Source organism: Mustela nivalis (assembly GCF_964662115.1).
Source record: "Mustela nivalis genome assembly, chromosome: 12".
NCBI classification, from domain to species: Eukaryota; Metazoa; Chordata; class Mammalia; order Carnivora; family Mustelidae; genus Mustela; species Mustela nivalis.
This window is the reverse complement of record NC_139031.1, coordinates 24,411,676-24,434,671: the sequence shown is the minus strand read 5'-3', so window position 1 is coordinate 24,434,671 and position 22,996 is coordinate 24,411,676.

Here is a 22,996-nt window from a genome sequence, read left to right as displayed (position 1 = left end):
TCTTGTTATGTTAATTTGTCCAATAATAAAATATCATTTATTAAATATAAACTTACTAATACTATGATCTTACTTCATTTCATACCTTTAGGAGATAAGTATTTTAAATGTTATTATATAACATGAAGAAGAGATAAAATTAGAGAAATTTTTTTGTCCTAAATTGCCAGGTCAGACTGCAAAGACCATGCTTTTTCATCATTCCTGTCTCCTTTTTTAATAAAGCTGGGCACTTTATCCTCTTTTATCCTGTTCTACATCTATCACATTTATTAATGGAGTGACAGTTGCTTCAAATCTATTTAAGAGCCTATCTAGTTATTTACATATGAGAGAGCATGCGGTTGGGATTACTACAAGAGCCAGGCAACACAAACAGAAAGGCTTCATCTTGTGCTTCCTGAAATAGCACCTCTACCGTTGGAACCCCTTTCAATCATCATCAGGTTTCTGAACCTTCAATCGTGCCAATCCCTCCAATATTTATAGAAGGAGGAAATACATAGCTAAAATCAAGAATGTATTCCCTTCTACCTTTTCATGTTTTTATTGTATTAATCTAAGTAGGACATACACACTCTGAAAGTTTGTATATACTAATAAATGAATTATGTACATTATAAACACTATAATTATATACACTAAAATGTATATCACAAATACACTCTAATTTACACATTATATACATATGAATGCATATAGCAAATTATATATAATTAGTAGATATAAGTATATATTAACATAGATGTATACATTAAGATGCTTTTTAAAATTCCATTGCTGGGGTGCCTGGGTGGCACAGTTGGTTTAACGTCTGCCTTCAGCTCAGGTCATGAGCCCGGGGTCCTGAGATCAAGCCCCACATTGGGCGGGGCTCCTTGCTCAGCAGGGAACCTGCTTCTCCCTGCTCCTCTGCCTACTTCTGGTCTCTCTCTCTCTCCCTCTGTCAAATGAATAAATAAAAAAAAAAAATCTTAAAATTCCGTTGCCAATATATTTTTTAAAGATTTTATTTATTTATTTGAGAAAGAGAGTGAAAGAGAGCAGAGCAGAAGAGAGGGACAGAGAGGAAAGCAGGCTCCCTGCTAAGCAGGCAGCCAGACACAGGGCTCCTCCCAGGATCCTGGGATCATGACCTGATCGGAAGGCAGATGCTTAACCTACAGAGCCACCTGGGCATCCCTCCATTGCCAGTATTGAATTTGCATGACTCAAGATAGTATTGTCTTTTCCTTTCTCGCACAAACCCATTCTGTGTGTGTGTGTGTGTGTGTGTGTGTGTGTGCAAGTGCACACACACACACACAAAGCAAGAACAAGCCAAAATATGTTTTCTGTAAGGATCGACACTTGGTTAATATGTAGGTGTATTTTCTTTAATGATCCACGTGTTTCTTTCTACTAGCATCCACATTATTAATGCACATTTGTATATATTAAATATATCACATCAGCTCTAAATAAAGAAAACTCCTTTACAAAGGGTTTAAAGAAATATTAAACTTATTGTCTCAAAAACAGTAGGACACTATTCAGAGAAAAGTAACAGAATCTAGAATCTCTATAATTTAGCTTTAACAAATAAGAGACAGAATCTACATCATCTTCATTTAGGACTTGCTATTTAAGAGTTAGACTAGCATCATTCACCTGTGAAAGACTAAATACTTTCTAAGATCAGGAACAAGGCAACAATATCTGTTCTCACTTACTCTATTTAACATCACAGCCAGTGCAACAAAGCAAGAAAATGAAATAAGATGCAAAATTATTGGAAAGGAAGAATTTAAATGGTCCTTATTTTCAGATGACATGATCATGCACAGAAAACCCTGTGCATGGGATCTACAAAGGATCTACAAAAAAAATTCCTGGAATTAATAAGTGAATTTAACAAAATTATAGGCTATGAAGTCAATATAAAATGTAATTTATTTCTATATTAGCAATGAATAAATAGAAGATGAAATGTTAAAACATCCCCCCCCCTTTTTTTTAAAATTTGTTAGAGAGAGACAGTGTGCGAGCACAGACAGAGTAGCAGGCAGAGGCAGAGGGAGAAGCAGGCTCCCTGCCGAGCTAGGAGCCGGATGTGGAACTCGATCCCAGAACACTGGGATCATGACCTGAGTTGAAAGCAGCCACTTAGCCAACTGAGCCACCCAGGTGTCCCAACATCCCCATTTATAATAGCATCAAAAATACTTACGAATATATTTAATAATAGATATGAATAACCTGTTCACTGAAAACTACAAAGCATTGCAAAAAAAAAAAATTAAAGAAGACCTAAATAAATGGTAAGCTACATCATGTTTATGGAAGAGGAGGCCTAATATTGTAAAGATAGTAATACTGCTACATCAAAGAAGTCAACTACAAAAGAGTATATTTGCATGATTCTTTTTATGTGAAAGTCTAGAAAAAGCAAAACAATAGCAACAGAAAAACACTTATTTGTGAAGCATAACAAATAGCATGGAGGATGAGGGGAGATGGAGAGAAGGGAGTTGAGGGAAATTGGAAGGGGAGGTGAACCATGAGAGACTATGGACTCTGAAAAACAATCTGAGGGTTTTGAAGGGACATTTGAAGGGGGTTTTGAAGCCTATCAGTAGTGGTCTGGGGCCAGGCATGAGAGGGAAAGCAGGAATAGAGGAAACTTTTCAAAGTAAAGGATGTGATCTATATCTTGGTTGTGGTGGTTACTATAGTATTCTACAGTTACCAACTTTAAATGAATTTTATTGTAAATATATTTAATACTTTATAAAATCACAAAATGGGGATAAAAATATAAAGGAAACAGGTATGAAAGTTATGGAAAAGTATTTTTTTTAATCTAAAAGTTATATCCAGTTTGGAGGGTTTTTCTTTGTTTTGGTTTGGTTTTTGGGTTTTGGCTTTTTGTTTTGTTCTGTTTTGTTTTTTGAGGGGGGGGGTGACAAGATTTCAATGGGGAAGGTACACCTTTTTATTTTTTTTTTTAATTTTTTATTTCTTTTCAGTGGAACAGTATTCATTGTTTTTGCACCACACCCAGTGCTCCATGCAATCCGTGCCCTCTCTAATACCCCCCACCTGGCTCCCCAACATCCCACCCCCCGTCCCTTCAAAACCCTCAGATTGTTTTTCAGAGTCCGTAGTCTCTCATGGTTCACCTCCCCTTCCAATTTCCCTCAACTCCCTTCTCTCCATCTCCCCTTGTCCTCCATGCTATTTGTTATGCTCCACAAATAAGTGAAACCATATGATAATTGACTCTCTCTGCTTGACTTATTTCACCCAGCATAATCTCTTCCAGTCCTGTCCATGTTACTACAAAAATTGGGTATTCATCCTTTCTGATGGAAGCATCATACTCCATAGTGTATATGGACCACATCTTCCTTATCCATTCATCCATTGAAGGGCATCTTGGTTCTTTTCACAGTTTGGTGGCTGTGGCCATTGCTGCTATAAACATTGGGGTACAGATGGCCCTTCTTTTCACTACATCTGTATCTTTGGGGTAAATACCCAAGCAGTGCAATTGCAGGGTCATAGGAAAGCTCTATTTTTAATTTCTCAAGGAATCTCCACACTGTTTTCGAAAGTGGCTGCACCAACTTGCATTCCCACCAACAGTGTAAGAGGGTTCCCCTTTTTCCACATTCTCTCCAACACATGTTGTTTCCCGTCTTGCTAATTTTGGCCATTCTAACTGGTGTAAGGTGGTATCTCAATGTGGTTTTAATTTGAATCTCCCTGATGGCTAGTGATGATGAACATTTTTTCATGTGTCTGATAGCCATTTGTATGTCTTCATTGCAGAAGTGTCTGTTCATATCTTCTGCCCATTTTTTTATATGATTGTCTGTTTTGTGTGTGTTGAGTTTGAGGAATTCTTTATAGATTCCACAGCAAATATCATTCTCAATGGGAAAAAGCTTGCAGCCTTCCCGTTGAGATTGGGAACATGACAAGGATGCCCACTTTCACCACTCTTGTTCAACATAGTATTGGAAGTCCTAGCAACAGCAATCAGACAACAAAGAGAAATAAAAGGTATCCAAATTGGCAATGAAGAAGTCAAACTCTCTCTTCACAGATGACATGATTCTTTATATGGAAAACCCAAAAGACTCCACTCCCAAACTACTAAAACTCATACAGCAATTCAGCAACGTGGCAGGATACAAAGTCAATGTACAGAAATCAGTGGCTTTCTTATACACTAACAATGAAAATACAGAAAGGGAAATTAGAGAATCAATTCCATTTACTATAGCACCAAGAACCATAAGATACCTGGGAATCAACCTAACCAAAAAGGTAAAGGAATTATACTTGAGGAACTACAGAACACTCATGAAAGAAATTGAAGAAGACACAAAAAGATGGAAGACCATTCCATGCTCTTGGGTCGGAAGAATAAACATTGTTAAAATGTCTATACTGCCTAGAGCAATCTATACTTTTAATGCCATTCTGATAAAAATTCCACCAGTATTCTTCAAAGAGCTGGAGCAAGTAATCCAAAAATTTGTATGGAATCAGAAGAGACCCCAAATCGCTAAGGAAATGTTGAAAAACAAAAATAAAACTGGCGGTGTCATGTTACCTGATTTCAAGCTTTACTACAAAGCTGTGATCACCAAGACAGCATGGTCCTGGCATAAAAACAGACACATAGACCAGTGGAACAGAGTATAGAGCCCAGATATGGACCCTCAACTCTATGGTCAAATAATCTTCGACAAAACAGGAAAAAATATACAGTGGAAAAAAGACAGTCTCTTCTATTGAAGAGACTGGTGCTGGGAAAATTGGACAGCTATATGTAGAAGAATGAAACTCGACCATTCTCTTACACCATGCACAAAGATAAACTCAAAATGGATAAAAGACCTCATCGTGAGACAGGAATCCGTCAGAATCCTAGAGGAGAACATAGGCAGTAACCTCTTCGATATCAGCCACAGCAACTTCTTTCAAGATATGTTTCCAAAGGCAAAGGAAACAAAAGCAAAAATGAACTTTTGGGACTTCATCAAGATCAAAAGCTTCTGCACAGCAAAGGAAACAGTTAACAAAACAGAGAGGCAACTCATGGAATGGGAGAAGATATTTGCAAATGACAGTACAGACAAAAGGTTGATATCCAGGAAGGTACACCTTTTTAAAACTCTCCCTTATTTGAAAATTCAGTGTCTCAGAAACTACCCAGGAATAATAACATCATCAATGAATATAAACTACTTAGGGATGGTAAAGACCAATAAAATTACAGTGAGAGGCATAAATCACACAAAGATAGAAGGAAATGAAACTGAGATATTGTGATTTATAATAAATATATATTTGGTCTTTGTCCCTGTTTCAGGCACATGGCTCCCTAAAACCCTTGGCACTTCCTAAGTGATAAGGGCTACCAAGGTGCCTTTTGTAATGTTAATGAGTGACTTTTAGAGGCAGAAGGAGAGGGGCTGGTTGCCAGGGTAACCAAATCTGTAATTAGAGGTTTGAAACTCAGTTCACCTCCCCAACCTCCAAGGAGAGAAGAGCTAGTAGAACCAATCGCCAGTGGCCAATGATTGTTAAATAAATTTCCATAAAATCCCAAAGGGAAAGGGCTCAAAGAGCTTCTGAGTTGATGAACTCTTGGAGGGTCACACGCTCGGAGAGGACAGGGAAGCTTCCTGCTCCTCTCATTCCTTTCTGTATGTAGCTCTTCAATCATGCTTTTGATTCATACCCTTCAGTATTCATACCCTTCAATTACAATAAACTGGTAATCTAGTGAGTAAACTGGTTTCTTGACTCTTGTGAGCCACTCTAGCCAACTAGTGGAACCCAAGGGGGAGGTCGTGGGAACCTCTGATTTATAGCCAGTTGGTCAGAAGTACTGTAACACCTTGGGCTTGCTACTGGCATCTGAAGTGGAGGGTGATCTTGTGAGCTGGAGCCTTAATCCAGGGATCTGGTGCTTTCTCAGGGTAGTGTCAGAAGTGAGTTGAATTATAGGACATCTAGAGACTTTCGTGGCGATGTGGGGAAAAAATATACCCCACACATTGGAATTGGTGTCAGAATCTTTAGCAGCCAGGTGTGATTTGTATTTGAAGTAGCAAAATGGTGTTTTTCTGAGTGTTAGTCCTTATATATTTCTTATTTTGCATTTTACTGTAAAGAACAATTTTTCATCTTCCTCCACTTATGTTCTTAGTAACACTGTAGATTAATGGATTATACATATATATTGAGATTTTTTAATTTATTTATTTGACGGACAGAAATCTCAAGTTGGGGAGAGGCAGGCAGAGAAAGAGGAGGAAGCAGGCTCCCCGTCAAGCAGAGAACCCCATGTAGGGCTCTATCCCAGGACTCTGGGATCATGACCCAAGCCAAAGGCAGAGGCTTTAACCCATTGAGCCACCCAGGTGCCCCGGATTATATTTTTTTAAAGATTTTATCTATTTATTTGACAGACAGAGATCACAAGTAGGCAGAGAGGTAGGCAAAAAGAGAGGGGGGGAAGCAGGCTCCCTACTGAGCAGGGAGCCCATGCAATGTGGGGCTCGATCCCAGGACCCTGGGCCATGACCTGAGCCAAAGGCAGAGGCTTTAACCCACTTAGCCACCCACGCAACCCAAATGGATTATATTTTAATTAAAAATGAATTGTAACCTCATATTTCTCATTTTGATGCTTTAGTCTCTGTATATAAAATATAGATAATGTGCAGATATATACTTATTATAGTTATGTATAATATATAATCATAAATACATATTTATACACAAGGTAGATCTAATATATAGATATAAATATTTATATATACAAACATTTATTATATAACAAATTTTTATATATTATTATTTGATATAATTTTTTTAAAATTTTACCAGTGTGAACTTCCTACAGTCTGGTTCCTATATTCTTTTGAAATTGTCATTGTGTCCTTTCCCTGCGTCCCTGCTGACCTCACTTCTTGAGTTCAGTCAAGAAAGAATTCAGAGCCAAACTCTCAAGTAAGCAATAGCGTGGTAACAGTTAAAAAGAAAGTACCCTATCAAGATAGGAGAGGACCGGTCTAGAGGTTGCAACAGCATAAGGAATCAGGGTTACTTTGTTTTTTTAATCCTTAAAAGGGTTATGGGTCATAGGTTGGTCTCTGACTGAGGTTACTTTCAGTCACTTCTGGGACTCCTTCAAATGGTCAGAAGCATGACTTTATGGCCCTATGTGCTTCTTTTAGAAACAGTCATGGCAGCCATTTTTGGCAGGGAGGGGGTCAGAACCTCAATGTTATAATGAAGATATAGGCTACTGTGGACAGCTGTTAGAGGGAAAAATGCATGTGTATCCCAGAAGTCTTCCCGGGCTGTTTGGAACTTGTTTTCCACCTTTTTATTATCCATTGGAAAGCATTTGCTCCCTGCTTATACCTAGCTAACTCCCTCCTCTATCAAAATGTCCCCATTGTTTTATAAGCCTTACTACAACTTTCTAGAACAAGATCTTTCAGATCCTTCCACTTCCTCTTCTTTAATTCTAGAATCATCTTATAAGGGAATAACTTTGATAGTAATAGTATTTAGCAACCAAGATTTGGGTACTAGGAGTGTTCATTGGTTTTGGGGATGTCATAAGTTCTGGCAAACAGAGCTTAAAACATACACATAATCAAATCACTAGTTCAACTGGATACCTCAAGTTTTAGCCTAAGACAATAGGATACTTTCAGGCACCTGTGGCTCAGTTGCTTAAGCAACTGCCTTCAGCTCAGGTCATGATCCTGGAGTCCCAGGACCAAGTCCCACATCGGGCCCTCTGCTCAGCAGGGAGTTGGCTTCTCCCTCTGCCCCTCACCCCTCTCGTGCTCTCTCTCAAATAAATAAAATCTTAAAAAAAAAAAAAGACAATAGGTTACTTCCTTTCCATCCCCTATTCCTCATTTATATCTCCCACTTCCCACAATGAAAACCCTGACTCCAACAAGCAACAATATATTTACTCATTTGCTAAATCCAGTTCTACACACACACACACACACACACACACACACACAGAGTTTTGGAAAGCTGGATAAAAAACAAAGATAGTAAAGTTCAACATATTTATCTAACTCTTTCTGTCTCTATACAGTTATCCCCCCCCCCCAATTTGCTTTAAATGTATATTTGCAACCATCCCAGTTGATTGTGTTTATTTTAAAACCAAGTAAAACTTGAGGGGCACCTGGGTGGTTTAGTCACGTAAGCGGCTGCCTTCAGCTCGGGTCATGATCCCAAGAGTATAGGGATTCCACACGGGGCTGGGAGTCTGCTTCTCCCTCTTCCTCTGCCCCTTCCTCCTGCTCGTTCTCTCTCTCTCTCTTTTAAATATTTAAAAAAAATAAATAAAATAAGTAAAACGTTAAGATGTCATAAGAAGACAAAACCATTTAGAGTATGGATAGAAAATCAATGTACTGTCACTTCCTCACTATCCTTCCACACAGTTCTTATGTTTCAGTCTGTAGGTAATGAACTTTCTTGTCTATTCATCTTCTGTTCTTTTTCAAGCCCAAGGATGTGTATGCATACCCACACACTGGAAATCACTCATCAGCTTATTAATAGCTGCATTGTACTGTATTGCATAGAAATAAAATAGTGCAGTCCATCATTTTTTTTTATGTCTAATCATTTAGGTTATTTCCAGTATTCTGTAACTGCAAATAATGAAATAATGGACCCCTTTGTGTAACTGCGTGGATGTGTTTTGTATGATGAGACGGCATAAAATACGGTAAATTCCTAGAAGTAAGATTGGCGGTATCTTAGTCTCCTCAGGCTGTTATAACAAAATGCCACGACTGGGCAGCTTAAACAAAAGTCATTTATTTCTGGGGCACCTGGGTGGCTCAGTGGGTCAAAGCCTCTGCCTTTGGCTCAGGTCATGATCCCAGGGTCCTGGGATCGAGCCCTGTGTCGGGCTCTCTGCTCAGTGGGGAGCCTGCTTCCCCCCTCCCCTCTCTCTCTGCCTGCCTCTCTGCCTAGTTGTGACCTCTGTCAAATAAATAAATAAGAACTTTAAAAAAAAAAAGTAATTTATTTCTCCCAGTTCTGGAGGCTGTCTAGGCCAAGGTCAAGGTGCTGGGCAAGGTAAATTTCATTCTGAGACCTCTCCTTGGCTTGAAGTCAGCCATCCTCTCACTCTGTGCTCACATTATTTCTTCCTGCATGCATGATGGGAGTGAGATATCAAATTCTCTGGGGTCTCCCCTTAGAATGACACTAATCCCATCATACCAGGACCCTACCTTTATGACCTCATTTAACCATAATTACCTCTGTATAGGCCTTATCTCCAAATACAGTCATGCTAGGGATTAGGAATAAGATATGAATCTTGGGAGGATAAGGTTTTAGTCTGTAAGGGCCTACTTAGCCAGAGGGAGCCATTTTGTTGTCTACCCACCCCCTCCAAGAGGAACTTACTTAGAAACAAGTCTGGGAAACCAGTAAAATATGGCTGACCAGCCCCTGATAACAGAGCCCATATACCAGGACATGTCAGGTCATGGGGAGGTAACAGAGCCCAGAATGCAAGGATGAGTCAAGCCAGGTGGAGACATCCAATCAGGAAAGCACCTCCCTAACCACCAAGGAATGTGGGCCCTGCCTTTTGGGCGCCTTTTGGGTGCCAATTCTGACCAGAGGATAGGCTAGTTCAAATAGCTACTACAGGGTGAATTATAATTCAGTTGGCCACCTGTGTGTGGCCAGGCTCAACCACATGGCCTTTGCTCTATAAAAGTTAGTCTGTGAGGCTGGGAGGGGTCACCTCTTTGCAAGAGAAGGCCCAGAACTGTCGGTTTGATTCTCGATGCTTGGCACGAATTAAAGCTTTGTTTGACCTTCGCTTTGTATCAGTCTCGTTCCTTTGACCATGGACCCAACATAGTCCATAGTAGATGTGCCAAAGGTTATTTTCCCCCTGCCATTGTCTTCTACCATAATTTTTTTCAGATTTCCTACTATAATTTTTCCATCATTTTTTAATTGTATATATGGTAAAATGCAAACATTTTAAGTATTAGTTCAAAAACTTTTAAAAGATTGTATGCCATTATCCAACACAGAGTATAGAATATTTTTATCATTCTAGAGATTACATTCCTGCCCCTTTCTGGGAAATTTAACCTCCTCCAGAGGCAATCACTCTGAGACTTCACTTAACATAATGTTTTTGAGGCACAGATGTGTTAGTGTGTTTGTATACATATTCTATTTCTTTTTATTCAATATAATGTTACTGAAATTCATGCATGTTGCTATGTGCATCTAATGCATTCCTTTTCATTCCTCAGTATCATTTCATTGTATGAATGTAACACAATTTGTTATTTTCTGATTGATGCACTATAAATAAGACTAGTGTAATCATTCTTACATGAAACTTTGAAAGTATGCTATTCTTTCTCGGGTAAATATATAGAAGTGGTTATGCAATTGTATTATAGAAATGTTTTTCATTTTGCAAGAAATTTCCAGTTTTCAAAAATGTTGTCCCCATTTTATGCTCCTTCTAGCTGTGTATAGAGTTCTAGCAACTCCATTTTTTGTCATCATTTGCTATTGACAACCTTTGATTTTAGCCACTTTTGTGTATTTTAATTTGTGTCTCCTAATTAATAATTATTAACACCTTTTTTTTCATGTGCCTTTTGGTATATCCTCTTTTTTAAAAATCTACATAAATCTAAAAAGAAAAGAAAAAGGACACACACACACACAGACAAAGAAAACCATCTATACAACCCCCTTTTTTTTTCATCTACACAATTCTAGTGGCTTTTAAGCGAGGGTAGTTTTCCATTTTAATGCTGAGCCATAAGAGTCCACTATAAAGAGATAAATGTGGCGGGTGAATCTTTTCCAGTCTGTGCTTTGTCTATTTTCTTAATAGTGTACTTTAATTAAATTGCTTGCTTTACCTCTGAAAGCTTGGTTTAGATTTTTCCAATGGAGTGAAACACAGTGCAAAGATCTTGACAGTTTTCTTGGAAACAAGAAGGGCACGTGAGGGCGGCCTGTGCATAGATTTCCCTCCTGATTGATCCTGGAGGTGTAGAATCACTTCCATTCAAGCTGCCATGGCCTTGAAATAAGCTCTGGCCTCCTAGAACTGCCCAAGACCCTCAGCATGACCAAGATTTCACTTTTCTTACCTTTTTTCACTGTTGAATTACTAAAGCGTACTAGTCTCAAAGCACAATTTATGAAATTGCAATATTTAACATTAATTGCTTGTTATAACCACACACCATATATTATCAAAATAAAATAAAATAGAAGTTTGATTTTCAGTAAACTTATTCCTTTCTTAGAAATAACCAAAAATAATAAAGGAATGTTAGATGTGTACGAGTAAGTCATTGGATTTTTGTGAGATTAGCTTTAGCCATAGGAGTGATTTTTTTTTTTTCTTAAATCACTAAACTTTTTTTATATATAGTCCTGGCCACAGCTAAATTTGCCCTTTGTGTCCTCCAAGCTGGACTACTGTGAGGAATTCTAATCAAGGGTTTCTTGAAGAGCTTCTCATAAGTTTCCTGAGTTGCAACCTGGGGAGAACACAGGGTAGAGCTTGTTAACTGCCTCTGATTGCTAACAATGTGTGCCCTGAGGGAACAGTGAGGCAAGCTGCCTCTGAATAATGCCTCCAGCTATGTAAACCTCCCGAGGTGCTCCATTTGATATTAATAGCTGAATCAAACTCTTATTTACTGGAAATCCTCTTTCAGTCACTTAAAGATGGAGAATTTAAAAACTTTTTTGAAAAGCCTCTACCATATCTAGGTCTTTTCCATTTTCCATTTTTATCCATTTCATGTGTAAGTCAGGGTCAGGTCAGCCTGAAAAGAAAATGTTACCCAACATGTCTCTGTCTCTTTTTTGCTCTCTAAATCACAGTGACTGATAAGTATTTATGATACTCTTAAGACAAAAAAAACTTATGCTTTTAGAACAATTAATCTTAAATACCCATCTCTTTGAAGTATATGTATATGACATATATACAAACTTATGCTTATGTATAATAAATAAATACATGCTATCTTATGTACATATAAATAGGTAAGACTTAACAGTCAAATTCATAGTCCCAACTGGCAGAAATTAATGATGTTAGTTATAATACATTTTGGCATAGCTATCCCACTGAAGCTATTTGATGTCATAGTACACAGACTATAAAGTTAAATATTTATAACCTCTGCCTTTCTTAACCCTTCCTTGCATGAGGAAAGGATAATTGCAAAAGTAAAGCCGCTCCCCAACAAATATTTTACAGGCTTACTAACAAGGAGTCACATACAGAATGGAGTTTCATCTGAGCTCACATCCCTCCCTCACACTCACAGTCTGATAATAATGAGAACTGCAGTGGCCAATGGTTCAGTGGCAAGAACCAGTCAAATATGGCACTAAGGTCCAAAATGATGGAAGAATTTGAATAAATGGTTCCTGACCTCTGAAACTGCTGCTTTAAGTTGTTGTATGAGCCATGTTCTGTCTGCAGCAAAGAATGTAGCTCAAGTTAAGAAGGAAGTTTATTAATCCATATTCACAAGGTTATTAATCTTGTTTTGCTTTTGTAGCAAACAAAACATCCCAGCCTACTGAGAGAGCACTAACTAAATAGTGCATCTCCGATACTTTATATTTGTAAAACACATCTACATACAGAACGTTATTTAATGTTTTGCAATATTTTTTTTCTTTTAGTATTGAAGAAACTGAGACTTAGGAAAGTTCCATAGTCTAAACTTTACAAAGCTAGTAAGTATCAGGTAATTGATTCTAACCTGCTTTTTAATCTGTAATTATACTAACTCTATTTAATATAAATGAATTCTATTTATACCACCCATTTAATGATAGTGGTAAAACGTGGGTCTTTAAAGTTAAGGTATTGGCAGAGGGAAAATAACAGTGGGTTGGAGGTTAAAAGAACTGTCTGTTCATCATGCTGGAAAAGCATGACAAATGGACATAAGTTCCTGGATCTGGTCTGGCAGCTAGAGCCTGTGACTGGAATTTCTAAGTGTGTATTATTGTTGAAATATAGTGGATAGCAGCATCATGGCAAGACTCGACTCTTCAGAGCAAAGTGTGAAGTGGGAAAGATTCATCAGATGTTTGGGGGCTTAGGCTAGGTTGCAGCCAAAATTGCTATTGAAAAAAAAAAAAAAAACCAGTAGCCAGTTTGTATAGAAGCAGAGAGTGGACAGTTAAGAGAAGGTAATCTACATGCTTAGGTCCAAATAGTTGGGAAATGAGAGAGGATAGAATTTTAGATATACTGATGTGGTAGAGGCACATAACATAGATATTTGGTTCTCAATTGTTGACTCTTCAGAAAGGCCAGAAAACGTGTTGATCAAAATTAAGTTTATTAGATTTACCACAATGAGGGAGAACACAACGTTGATAAAGTCTTAATAGCCTCAAAATGAGAAATTAAGGCAAAATGTTTGTAGAGTTTTAGAGGACTGAACTGGATGGCTTTGAGGGGATCTTTCTCAACTAGAAATTAGTCAGAATTTGGTAACATTTAAGACATCATAACTTTCAGTGGTACATAGAAGCAAGGTCTTGAAGCAAGTCTTGATCAGAAAGCAGTTAGCCTTGTTAAGTAATCTGTTTAGTTGGTTCATACTCTTATCTTCTAGAAACAGGTATTTCCTGGAGCAAGCAACTGAATTAATTTTGCTTGGTTCCAGTGTAGTTTAATACAAGGACAGGGAATTATCTTGGGTTCAGTTCTATAGCCTAGAAGAACTGAATTCCAGTGGCACTGTGTGTGACAGTGTGTGTGAGAGAGAGAGATAGAGATTGAAAGAGAGAGGTCTCCAAACCTTGGGGAGAAGCTCAAAGAGAGACTTAGAAAAAAACTGTAATTTAATGAACGTGGATATTTACCATCCTCCTAATTGTTCCTGAGAGTCACTGAGATGGAAAACATAATTCTGATATTCCTTTAGTTTTCTCAGTCCTATATGCTAAGACTATGATTCATATATCTAAAGCATTTTTTCAGGGGCCCCTGGGTGGCTCAGTCCATTAAGCATCTGCCTTTGACTCAGATCATGATCCCAGAGTCCTGGGATCAAAGCCCTGTATCTGGCTCCCTGCTCAGCAGGGAGTCTGCTTCTCCCTCTCCCTCTGCCCTTCCCCCCAACTCATGCTCTCTCGCATGCTCTCTCTTGCTAATAAATAAAATCTTTAAAAAAATTAAAGTATTTTTTCATAAATTATGACTTAACAAACTTAAGTAAATTAATGCATCTAGTGCTCAAATGAAGAAATGGAAATACCCCTCAAACCTGGAAGATTTAGGAAATTTTCAAATAGAGTTTCCTATTGTGACTTTCACCTTACAGGTTGACCATAGAACCTCATTCAGCATTAGTCATCATTCATTCTTCCAAAGTATATGGCTTTGGGTTTTAGTGTGCTGCTTCCTCCTGTAGTGAAAGGAAGCCCAGGAAGGAGCAGGCATGAGTTTGACGGTATCTGGCCTTAGGAACTCCAGCTAATTAGAGATGAAAGGGCAGCTGACACCTTAATATTTATAGGCATTACTAAGTCTTTGCAAGAAGGGAGAAGAGGTAAGGAGAAGGATGCTTTATAGACAGGCAAATTTAACTGCATTTAAAATAGAGCTTCCAGGCACATTATAACAACAACATATTTTGATAACCTTGCCATTTATCTAGATGCCTTTGCTTTTTGCCTAAAATGTAAAAATAAGGAAATTTATTGGAAAGTGTAAGAAATACCAGCAAAGTACTTAATGATGACTAGGATGATTCAATATCTCTATTAAATATTCTGACATTTCTGTGCTAATTGTTGCTTTCATATGTTTATACAATACCCAAGAAAAAAAGAATTAATGAAATATCTAAAGAATTACAAAAATCTGTATCCACAGTTTCTTCATGTACCCCTAAAATGCATGTCATCATTATTATCTAGCAAAAATAAGCTTTACATACACTCCCAAATTAAGAAAGCTAGTAACTGGTAATATATTAATTTTATTCTGAAAATAGAAGTCTGGATTCCTTTATTTTTTTATAACTTGACATGGGATTATCAACCTAGAAGGGTCCATTTCAGAAGCGTTTGTGTTATAAAAATAAATATTGAAGTTTTTTTCTAAATTAGAACTGTACAAAGATAGACTATAACTGCTTTGTGAGATAACGACTTTAATTGTCAGTAAAGCTGATAAAAGAATTTTGTGAATGACTGACTCAGATTCAGCCAAGAAGGAATTTCTGCATTGGGAGAATGAGTGAATTAGATGACATGTAAAATCCTTAGACTTTTCTAAAGAAGATTAATATAAAAACTAGCTCAAAACCTTGTTAGATAACTTCGGATGACATCACACTTCAAGATACTACAGTATCATACCAGCCAAGGTGATCTTAAGTTTTCCCTCAGGTTCACCAAACTTTACAGAGGTCTTCTTCCTGTTCCTAGGTCCCTGACCTCCGTTTCCTTAGAGCATTTATGTCAGAAAACTAGTACTTGTCACATCTGCCCCTTTGAGGTATAAATTCTTTAAAAGCTCCTGTCAGTTTTACAATCCAGGACTGACTGTCTCAAGGACCTAGGAACTATCCCTTTGAAATACTGTCATCAAGGAAAATAGTGCCCTGTCTCTGTGGGAGGACAGGAGCCTCACTTCAGTAGTAGACTAGCTATAGGAGGCACCTTGGTCCAAGGTATAAAACTACTTGCTATCATGAAGATAAAAGAAGATTTACTTTTCCTTTGGATAGGGCTAATTTGCAAGTACAGATGGCTTAAGATTTCCTCCATCCCAGTTCTTTTTTTTTTTTTTAAAGATTTTATTTATTTATTTGACAGAGAGATATCACAAGCAGATGGAGAGGCAGGCAGAGAGAAAGAGAGAGAGAGGGAAGCAGGCTCTCCGCTGAGCAGAGAGCCCGATACGGGACTCGATCCCAGGACCCCGAGATTATGACCCGAGCCAAAGGCAGCGGCTCAACCCACTGAGCCACCCAGGCGCCCTCCATCCCAGTTCTTAACAACTCTCCAGCCCTTTGTTTCTTTTTCTCAAAAGGAAAAAAAAAAATTAAAAACACAAAGGTGTTTTTTTTTTTTTCACAAATTTGCTGATTTATTCTTTCAACAAATATTTCAAAGATGAAGGCACTAAAAGGATACAAGATGAGTATAAGTGTTTTCTGAAAGAGATCACAGTTAATCAAGAGATAAAAATATATAAACAAGAATAATACCAGAATAAAAATTTTAAAGATAGAAACAAAGTACTCTGAAGTATTTAAAGAAGTGAAATCATTTGTAACTCGTTGGTGAAGGAGATGGACTATTCACAGCAGGTTTCATGGAGGAACAAGTGTTCAAGCTGGGCCTCTAACAATGGCAAGAAATAGTGGGCTTTGGCTCCACAGAGAATACTTTGAGGAGGAGGCTTTCAAAGCAAAGGCAAGAGGACAGACAGAGCTGTAAGCCTCCCTTGAGACTTATAAGTGGAGCAGTGTAATAAACACAAGGTTTCTTTAGGGGGAACAAAACCAGAAGATTAGATTGACCTAGATCTTGAAAGATCTTGAGAACCAAGCAAAGGATTCGGGATTTTATCCTATGAACAATGAAAAACAATCAGAGTATTTTAAACTACAAAGAAAAGTGACCAAATCCGCATGCTAAGAAGTGCAATGAGGCAGTAGTTGTCATTTTTGCTCCCCCTTACTTCAAAATATTTCAAAAGAAAAACATAGCAACTCATTATAAAGATGTTTTCCCCAAACCAACACTTTGAATTAGTGTCTTGTGAAGAAAACATGGGAATGAAGAACCAGCCTGACACCTTGATTACAGGAGCATTCTCAGGCAGGTCAGTTTCAGGACAAAACATACATGGAAATGAAGAATGTGGAACATGATTTCCTAAGGTTATCTGGTCCCATGTATTTCTTGGTAAACCTTTCTCACTCCTATAGACATGCATATGGATACAACATTCTGAAGACTGCTGAAGGACAATGCAGTGGAGAGTATGAAGCCTGGAGATAGAGTTAACAATAGAATATTTTTATTTTAGTCCATGCACAAGTTGCTTAGTGCACAAAATAGGGCAGCAGAAGTGGGTTTTAGGTGCTGCTGCTTAATAAGTTACTCCACGCTTATTTTCTTCAAATAACAGCCATTTGTAGTTGCCTATGAATCCGGTAAAGTGAGCCGTATCACCTGCCTGTGGGTTGCCTCGCTCAGGCAACTGTGATTTGCCAGCACGTAGGCTGGGGTCTCCCTAGTCTAGGATGGCCTCACTCATATATATCCGGCATCTGTCGACTGAGGAGATGAGGGCAATGTGTCTACTTATCCCTCAGGTTCATTGAGGTGTGATAATATGGAGGTGGCAGAGTTCCAAGAGAAACAACCAAGACATTTGGAAGCCTAAACTTGAAACTGGCACATTATTCCTATGTCACAAGACCAGCACAGAATCAAGGGGTCAAGATGAAGACTCTAACCTCTTTCTGAGAACTGTTGCAAAGTCGTATTTCAAGAAACATGAACACAGAATTGTGGTTACTTTTGCAACTAGCCACAATGGTGGTATGGAAGGCTTCTGAGATTTTAGAATGGGACTGCTTTAAAAAGAATAATCTTGCAGGAGCAGGCAATCATTCCAATGGAAAGGCAGTCTAGAGTGTGGAGGTTAATGAAATAGTGCAAGTTTACTTGATACAATGTGGTAAAATAGATGTAGTCAAGAGACAGTAGAGGTGAAAGAAGAATGACCAAGATTGGATGAATTATTAGTTATAGAAAGAATAAAGTTCTTACTGAAATTAATGGTAGTTGAGTGGTACTTATATATGGAGCTAATTAAATTCATCTTAATTGGGTCAATTAATCTATATGTAAATTTGGCCAACTTCATCATGGATGCAGAGAAACATTGAATATTAGTTTTGATTGACAAAGCCTTCAAAATCCATCTAATCCAATCCCCTCTTTAACACATGAGAAAATAGAATGTATCATTCAATAATACATAGAAATTATGTTATTTAACCCATAAATAAAGCACACTTGTCATAACACACCTGAGTCCAGAACTAGTGATAACAGAGACCAAGTAACTCAGTTATGTGTTCTGAGAAGTATTGTCAGGGTACAAGTAAAAGAAATCCACAGATAATGTAAAATTCAATTTTCATCAGCAACCTTCAACCACTTTCCAAATCTTTAATAACTGATCTTCATGTTGTCCTAAATCGTCATATTTGAGAATAAAGAAACCTTGGAGAAAACCTAATCCTGTTGTTATAAAGCAATATTTTTTTTTTCAATGAGAAAAGACAAGTCTTTTAAACAAATGGTGCTAGAATAACTGGATAGACACATGGAAGAAATGAGTCTCAACTGCAGCTAATTATTTTAGATAAATTACAGATCTCATCATAAAAATTAAAACTAAGTGCTGTGAAGTGTGTAAACCTGGCAATTCACAGACCTGTACCCCTGGGGATAAAAATATATTATATGTTTTTAAAAAATACAAAAAATTATATTAAAAAAAAAACTAAAACTAAAGCTTTTGGGGGACACCTGGCTGGCTCAGTAGGTAGAACATGCAACTCTTGATCTTGGGGTTATGGGTTCAAATTCCACACTGAGTGTGGAGATCACTTAAAAATTTTTTTTTAAGATTTTATTTATTTATTTGACAGAGATTACAAATAGGCAGAGAGGCAGGCAGAGAGAGAGGAGGAAGCAGGGTCTCCACTGAGCAGAGAGCCCAATGCGGGGCTGGATTCCAGGACCCTGAGACCATGACCTGAGCCAAGGGCAGAGTTTTAAAGCGCATGGTGGTCTAGTTCAACACACCTACATAAGAGGATATTGAACAAAAGTGTAAGTCAATTCATGTGCTGAAGGCACTAGAGTTATTGGCAAAGCTGGCTCAAGGACCTATATTTCTCAGACTCGCCAGCTCGCTACCGCCCTACCTCTACTTGAGGCAGGCAGAGGAGCAGGAGCAGTGAAAGGACAATAATGAATGGTATTCAGAGACAGAACGTGAATCCCAGAGGATGGCCTGAGAAATATGGAACTGATTACAGCTAAAACGAATGTACATTTGCTGTGTAAATAAGAGTGATAGATGCGGTCATAAACATAGGCACGCGTGTATGCGAAGGTTACTGACCACTGAGTGCTCTCACTGATGAGAAGATACGGATCTTCAGACTCACAGATATGTGAAAAGAATCCATCTGTTCACTCTTTTATCTTACCCATTTGTGCCTCATTTTCTTCCACAGATAGAATCAGAGGGTGGCTAATCAGTGCTCTGTTTAATCAGGTATTCTGATTAATGGTAGCTATACATATTTTGCAGGTAATTAGATTCCCAAACATTAGGGTTCAAGTAAATATCTTTGACATTAAGTCTATACCAAGCAAAATATAATTTTTCTTTGTTGAATCAACAACCCTAATAGTTCAGGGTTATTATGATGAGTTTCATTATCCTCTTATTGCTGAATTGCAAAAGGGCCTCTCCACGGCACTCCCTGAGCTCCAGAATACCACATAACGGGCAGATTGTGCATCACAGAAAAAGAGAAAGAAATCCCCCCATTCTGTGCTCCTGCACAGAGCTTCCCGTTTCTGTTTATAAATTTTACACATTTACAAACGTTCGTTTTGGATTGTAAATAAAGACTGAGGAAGAAGCCACCCATGGCATCTTGGTAGTTAAGGACAGATGGTGTTAGCCATGTGGGAATGCTTAGAATACAGAAAAATAAATTGTTTTGTAGTGAAGGCCCTGTCTTACACAAATATTGGGTATAATGCTAATCAATTAATTCCCATAGTATTTTAAAACAATATCTAGTGAAAACTTTCGTTAGTAAGGATTAGGGAATAGTGTAACAAAATTAAGTAATAAGCAAGTAAAATTAAGTATTCATTCCAGATGTAAACAAAATAATAGAGTTTACTAATCCTCAGTGTTTAAATATCTTTTCAAGCTGAATTTGTAAAGGCAATGTGATCTCCAAAGCAGACTAGTTTTATTAAAACAATAATTTTATTCAAAGAAGCCAAATTTCCCTATTATTAGAATATAAGCTGCTAGGAAATTCTCAAGGCAAAAATATTTTCCAAAACCAATACCTACGACGCTTACTGCCCCACACACCAGAAGCTACATAACTCACTCTGCAAGCTCCAACACCTTTGGCCTTCCTAGGAAACCCCACACTGGACTCACCCAGACCAGGCTACCTGGCCCGTAGCACCCACAGTCATGATAAAAAGAAATGATCATTTCCTGATGCAGGGGCTTGGGTGAAGGGACCAGCTCCCTCACGCAGATTAAAGAAAGAGTTGCAAATATAGAATTCCTTTAGTACTGTGAATAATGTGTCCGATGGCCCCTATCCACCACAGAGAATTGACACCCACAAGCAGACATTTTAAAAATACACATGTAAGGCTTCTCTTACTGGTCAGAAATTTTATATCATTTCTTTTTCTCCTTTAACTCATATTTCTATTCCACTTCATTCACAGACTTAATGTAATATTAATGCAGTACATTTTTATTCTTAGATATCTTTGTTGATCACCCCATCAGGCCATTGTACTGCCTAACCCTAGTGGGCATTGTTGATATAATGCATATTATTTCTTAATTCCTTGAAAATAAAGTATGTTAATTTAAATTTATTTTCTTTATATTTCCCAATTTCCCATAACCATAAGATCCTGAGACTTTAAAAAAATTTCTTTGGAGGTCGAGTTATAATTACAGCAATGATGAGTACACAGTAAAAATAATTCTATTACCTATTATGATAATTGTAAAATAAAAACAATAAAATGATACTGAAAATTAATTTTATGATAATCAACTCTTCTTTTTAATTAATTAATGTGCCATCAATTAATAGCATTAATTGCTAGAATATGAAAGAGTTCAGTAGCTACTCTCTCTCTCCCCAATTCTCACCTTCAAATGTGAGCTCTGAAAAATCTTTTTTGCATAAAAAAGTGAATGGATCTGGAAAGAGTTTCATAGCTAAATTCTCTGAACTACAGAGTTTTATGGCAATATCACCTAAATATCTTTCATCAAATTTTATTTATGTTCTGTTAGTAGATAGTTTGATTAGTTCCCCTTTTAGTTTTGTAGGAAAGAATGAAGTAAAAATACCTGATTTGGAACATGATTGTTACCCATCATTAGATTCATTCACTTTTTCAAAACCAACACTTACTTTAATGCCTGCAAGATTCTTTTTTTAATTCCTTGAGAGATACCCCATTATTTTGCACAGTATGAGATTAATATCCCAGTTTAAAGACCAGTCTACTAGGCTGACTATTCTGTGCCCTAGTTCCTGTGGAAAGGCTGAGAATGTATTGCTGTATGGACTCCATTAACTTCATCCCTTCCAGTACATGCAAAGATGGTGAGTCTCTGAGTGACAACAGGAGACATGCAAGTGTTCTCAGACAGCGAGGAATGTTACATGAGATAAACAGGACACAGCACTCCATAATAGGAACCATCATGAAAGGCAAAGTACAAATCTTTCAAGAAATGACTGTGTCTCATTTATTTTTTTTAAGATTTTATTTATCCTGAAAGAGAGAGAGAGAGGGAGGGAGGGAGAGATGATGAGCAGGGGGAAGGGTAGTAGCAGACTCCCCACTGAGCAGGGAGCCCAATGCAGGACTCCATCCCAGGACCCTGGGATCATGACTTGAGCCAAAGGCAGATGCTTAACCAACTGAGCAACCCCGGTGCCTGACTGGGCCTCATTTAAAAATAACCAGGGACGGGGCGCCTGGGTGGCTCAGTGGGTTAAGCCGCTGCCTTCGGCTCCGGTCATGATCTCAGGGTCCTGGGATCGAGTCCCGCATCGGGCTCTCTGCTCAGCGGGGAGCCTGCTTCCCTCTCTCTCTCTCTGCCTGCCTCTCCGACTACTTGTGATTTCTCTCTGTCAAATAAATAAATAAAATCTTAAAAAAAAAAAAAAAAAAAACCAGGGACACATCTGCCTTTGGTTCAAGTCATGGGGATTGAGCCATGCATTGGGCTCCCTGCTCAGCCAGGAGCCTGCTTCTCTCTCTGTCCTATCCTGCTGCTCATGCTCTCTCTTTCTCTATCTAAAATGAATAAAATCTTAAAAAAATAAAAGAAAAAAGAAAAAAAGAAAAAGAACCAAGAACAAAATACTTAAGTTCTTCTAAGTAATTTAGAGCTTGTCAATAATCTTTCAAGACTTAAACTACTATGAAGCGGAAAAGTTTCTGTATTCCCATAAAGGTAATAGGAAACAGGAACTGTTCATTAGTAGACAGTACCTACTATTTCAGTTACGAGAGTGTGGAAAAAGCTCTGAGGTCATCATATTCATCTATGGCAACATTCAATATGGAGTAATCCTGCCAACATGAAGTTGATCTAACAAGTGTTCTGAATATGACTAAATCAGGTGAGTATTTCATCCTATCAAATAGGATTGAGAAGATGTAAGGAGAATCACCGCTCGTAATTCAAAATGGCAGATTGATATAAGTGCACCTAATGACCAACTTCACCCATTCCAGGCATTAAATATGGCTGCCTACCATGGTAACCAATAATCAAATGGGGCTATTTAAATTAATTAAAAGTAGGGATGCCTGAGTGACTTAGCCCATTAGGCATCTGCCTTCAGCTCGGATCATGATCGCAGGCTCTTGGGATCAAGTCCTGCTTCGGGCTCCCTGCTCAGTGGGGAGCCTGCTTCTCCCTCTCCTGCTCTGCCTGCTGCTCCCCCTTCTTGTGCTGACAAATGAATAAATAAACTCTTTTTTAAAAGAAAAAAAATTAAAGTAAATAAAACTAAATTTTCAGTTCTTGACTCATACTAACCTCATTGCA